Source organism: Fukomys damarensis, unplaced genomic scaffold (assembly GCF_012274545.1).
Source record: "Fukomys damarensis isolate Sample0158 unplaced genomic scaffold, DMR_v1.0_HiC HiC_scaffold_6, whole genome shotgun sequence".
Classification (NCBI taxonomy): Eukaryota; Metazoa; Chordata; class Mammalia; order Rodentia; family Bathyergidae; genus Fukomys; species Fukomys damarensis.
This window is the reverse complement of record NW_022900918.1, coordinates 20,717,875-20,723,140: the sequence shown is the minus strand read 5'-3', so window position 1 is coordinate 20,723,140 and position 5,266 is coordinate 20,717,875. Positions and strand designations below refer to the sequence as shown.

The 5,266-nt window shown below is 33.2% G+C and overlaps 1 non-coding gene across 1 annotated transcript; it reads right to left on the bottom strand.

Annotated features, from left to right (window-relative positions):
• Positions 1–1,352: 1,352 nt before the first annotated feature.
• On the bottom strand, positions 1,353–1,457 carry LOC117285160. Its single transcript, XR_004516129.1, has one exon. It is a non-coding gene; the product is annotated as a U6 spliceosomal RNA (small nuclear RNA).
• Between the last annotated feature and the right edge of the window lie 3,809 nt (positions 1,458–5,266).

Genomic DNA, 5,266 nt, shown 5'->3' with positions numbered 1-5,266 from the left:
AATATATAAACAGCAAAATCAGAGGCATCAAGACCTTTAAGAATGAAAGTAATTTCTCCATTGTCAAATTGTGCATTTGACAAATGAGACACATTCTTGTGTTATCATTCTTTGTACTTCTTGAATCCCAGATCTGAATGTAAAAGAGGAATAATGTCAACACATATGATTGAATTAATAAGTGGGTCTCAAATGGGACGATCTACTTCGAACACAAAAAGCCCCTGAATCACAGCACTGACTTTATAAATGCTGTGGCTTCTCTCATTCATCACAGCATCATGTTGTGGGGGAAAAGAATGGTTGAGATATGGAAAAGACTTCACAGAGCCGTGTCAACTGCTTTCACAATACATCACTTATATTGTCAATATTGAAAATACTTTTTTATATAAATAAAAATTATTCTACCACTCCAAGGTACAACCTTTTCACTTTTAAATTTTCTATAAAAGTTACATCGAAAGTAAGAAAATATATCTTGAGGGGAATGACATCAATTTCATGTGAGAAGATATTACCATCGTAACAACCATTCACCAGCGTATAACCTCTCACAGTAAATCCCATCATGAAATTTGGATGGTTAATGTTATTACTTTTTGAAAAACTATGAATTTTCCTTTTTTTTGTCATTTTTTCGATTAATTGTATTGGCACATTTTAAATATGCATTATGATCACATTCAACAATGGGAATGTGTACCTATAAATGATATATTTTGGTTCTTGTTTTTTCTGCATTCCCCTTCCTTCTCTTCTACCATTCCACCCCTCCCTATTTACAAAATTTTTTGTTTCTGGTTTTTCCTTGTTTTCTCATATTTTTTTGTTCCCCTTCTTTCCTTTCCCACACACCCCTCTCTACTTCCTGTTGCTCATTGGCCCTTTACTTCCTATTTTACGTTGTCTATTATACATTTTGGGCCTCATTTACACTGTCAATTTTTCATACTCAGAGAAACTATTCAGTATGTACACATGTGATTCCTATTTATTTCACTTAAGAGTATGGTTCAAGATCTAACCATTTAGCTATAAATGTATCTAGTTTATCATTCTTTATGGCTGAGTAGTACTCCATATTATGGAAAAAACACATCTCCTTTATAATTTAAGAAACATAAAATTGCATTGCTGTATATATGATTATAAAATTTTTATTTCTATTGTAATATCACTCTTTGTACAAATTATACACGTTGTATTTCCCAAATCTAGAAGGATTCTGAATATTTCTATTATAGAGAAATAATGACTGCTTCTAGAGATTGATGTTTAACTTGATTAAAAAATGGCACAGTACATTCTTGTATGGTTCTAATATGTGCACTTCATGTTTTGTTTTGTTTTTTAATATGGAACACTTCACAAATTTGCATGTCATCCTTGTGCAGAGGCCACACTAATCTTCTCTGTATTGGTCCAGTTTTAGTATATGTCCTGCCGAAGCAATCACTGTGCTTCATGTTTTTATGCATCAGTTAAATTTTTAAAATGTTTTTATAAATGATTGTGTTTGGACCTCTCTACTTTATAAATGATGAATTGATATACTGTAAGATTGAATTAGAATGGAAATGATTTGCTCACATTTACTAGCCTATAGTTCAGGAAATATTTTAATTCTGAACTTACTGAATTGTATACAATTTATATCATTTACAAACATATATTTTTACCAAATAAAAGATAACTCTCATGAATTAATGGTTTAGAGATATATCTGGTATAACCTTGGGCAATTGTCACAGTAATTCTTTGAGAAATGTTAGTCCATTTTGAAGATGAGAAAATAAAAGTCAGACAAAAAAGAGATAAAATGTGTACAATTGTTTAAAAGTTATTTGTTTTCACATAGAATAGTTTAATAATTAAAAATGGTGTCAGAAGAAAAGATATAGAGATGTATTATTTGTAGTGAAAAACATAATGAAGGCATAATGGAAAATGAAAATTTTAAATTACCTTGTCAAATCCTTTGGCATAAAAAACTAACAATATCAATTAAATCACAATGTAGCATAAGGTGTTTACTTATAATTATGACCCCAGTCTAAAATGTGTAAGAAAACATGAGAAAATATAGTATCTACTATTTCTGAATAATTTCCTTCTGGATTTTTTGTTTTATTTGTATTTGTTTCTTTTTTGTTAACCAGAAAATCTTTTATCCACAGGCTTGTAATCTGGTAAATAAAATGGCTACTTCACGTCCAGGCCACCCTTTCCTACACGGCAGCATCTACACGTGGAAGAGAAATAAATGTCTGTCTGTGTATTTTTTCAGTAACAGTGGAATTTTTTTTCCCCATAAGCTCACTGAGCCTAACACATTTAATATCCTTGGCCAGAACTGGTTTATTTATCAATCTTCTTAGACCTCATATAAGCAAATGAGAAAACAATTGGCATATTGAGTTTGTTTCAATCATTTTCATCCCTTGGCTCTAAGAAGACCACCATCTTTTTTGAACAGAGACCCCTCAGATATTTGAATTACATCTAGATTGCCTTGACAAGAAAGAAAAGTAAATGGCTTCTGAATACACAAACCCTGCCACGTTGCCTGTGGGTGAGTTGGAGGTATAATATGATGTGATTTGGGGTGAGTCTTGGTCCATTCTTTTGCAAGCTAAATAGATTTGGGCACCACAGCATAATTCGACATCAAACAGTGCCACCTAAATTTCATCTATGTGATAATGCTTCCCAGCAACTTCACACTTTAGTGTCTGTGCCCGTGTGCATCAAGTTTAGTAGTATTGTATTAGTACTTGTACTGTCGTAGTGTATTCAAAAGAGCTATTGCATAAAATATCAAGCAGTAGAGAACAGTTGATGCCATATATTAACGCTGAAGTCTACAGACTCACATCTGAACATTGCTGATATATTAAACAGAACATGCCGCAAGCACAGCTAATGTTGCAAAACATTCTCTAATTCAATACTTATACGTCCCAATTAAATAATTACTTTGATTTTACCAATTCATGGAGAAGATTGAATGCCTTTGGAGTCAAGTATCTTTACAAATGTAACAGCTAGTAAATATTAGAGATAAGGTTAGTGCTCATAGCTATTGAATTATAAATCTTTTGTTACACATCACTGTCATATGGCTCAGAAATGTAAGTAGGGTAAAATCGCCATGACATAGTAATCAACAGTATCAGGAGTGAAATATAAAGATAAATCCGTGGGCCAAGGAAATGAGAAATAAATGGAAAGACTGTGCACAGCTGAAAAATCCAAGAAATGTGCCTGTAAGCAATATTAGCATGTTCAAGAGAATGTTGGTTTCTTTCCATCTTGAAATGTGGAATTAGGTCAGAAAAAAAGCCATAAAATTTCTTCAATCCAAATGTAATCACATTCAATATGAGCACAAATTTACCGTATCAGTGCTTTTTGTATTTTATGTGCTTCTAGCAGCAGTAGTAATGGCAAAAACAAAACAACAACAACAAAAAATGTATTCTTTTAAAAAAAAACAGTAAATACAAAATATTTCTGCAAAGGAAGTGAAATTTCAATATATATTAACATACTGATATTATTTCATACATAGTTTACAAAATTCTAAAACAATTTTAAAATAGCCTACTGTCACAAACAAAATTTTCCAGAACGGTGCTTTTAAAGGGCAACAATCAGAGAGGTTTTATAATCTTAGCATGGTATCTTTTCCATGTCATTTCTTAGGTACATTATTGTGGTGTAAATGAACCTAGTCTAGCTTTCAGTCTCCTCAGAGAAATGGGAATTCATGATATCAATTTTCCCTCAGTACGTAAGGTTGAAAGTGGATACATGTCCAGCATCAAGTTGGCTGGTGGCTTGGCACATCCTAGCTGTACTCTCTCCCACTTAAGCAGAAAGAACTATGAAAAAGATACCTCCATTTGGATTTTCTTTTAGTTTCCCTTGTCTTTCATTGCAACTTTGCACGTAACCTACAGTTTGACAATGAGTTTTGTGACCGATAGCTCAGGTAATTATGAATTTGTTAACTACAATTAGCTCTTTTTAACACAATGTGTTGTGTTGTTATTGAGAACTTCTGTGTGGTTTGTAAGAAGGATAAGGGCCAAAACCTGCACCTTGGAGTTCTTATGACCAGAGGAACAAGAAAACTGAAAGAGGAGCCATTCAGACTGCTGCGTGTGTCAAGTTGCCAGATAATAGCATTACTCCAGCAAATAACAATAATATCTTATCAATACATTATCTTTCCTAATCTATTTGCTTTTCTGTTTATATCACTGGTCATGTTATTTAATAATATAATTTTAGATTGCCAGGATATTTTAAAATTTCATATTAAAATAATAAACAAAATATGTTCCAAGTAGGTTTTCCCTAAAATTCAATTTTGTGTAAAAGAAAAAATAAGAAATTGAAAAACACATCTTTAACCTAATTTCATGTTTTCTAAAGCAAAATGTTGATTGGGGAAAAAAGAACAGCATGTTAAATGAAAATGAACAGTTTATTATATAATTCCATTAAAGAGTTGCAAAGTCATAAAAATATTCTGTTACAGTATATAAATATTTGCCATATTATCATTAGCTTTCTTATTAGCTTCATAAAAATAAAATTGTAATACATCTGCAGCAATTCTTGCAACTTGCAATTCAACCAATTAAATTAAAAAGTATAAGTGCCATTCTGATAAATAACTTCCTCACCTTAAAGTTTCCACTTCTACCTCACAGGTTACCGGTGCACGAACAAGGCTTGTCTGCATAGAAAGTAAATGTCCAAGAGTCGCCCCTGAGTGGCTGCCTGTACAGCTGACACAATCCCCAACCCGCCTACACCTGTCACCCAATATCTAACCAGGCCTCTTCCCGTTTTCTCACTCTCTCTCTCTCTCTCTCACATCTGCCTTGGCATCAGTCCAAAGACCTATGCTATTTCTATATGAAATAAGAATATATATATTTTTAGCTTTGCCATATGAAATACAAGCAGATTTAAATTTCCCTGTGATGGTTAATCTTCAAATTAATGAGGAGACCAGCCCTAAATGAGAGCGGAAGCATCCATCCAGATGGCCAGATGGAGCAAAATAGAACCCCCGTTTTCTCTCTCTCTCTCTCTCTCTCTCTCTCTCTCTCTCTCTCTCTCTCTCTCAATCTCTTTCATTCTCTTTCTGTCGAGCTGGCCACCATGCCACCTCGGTTCTTTAATAAAGATCTGTCATAGGAGCTCTGTCCGTATGCGGAGTGATCCTTGGCAGGTGCCAGTTTCTTTC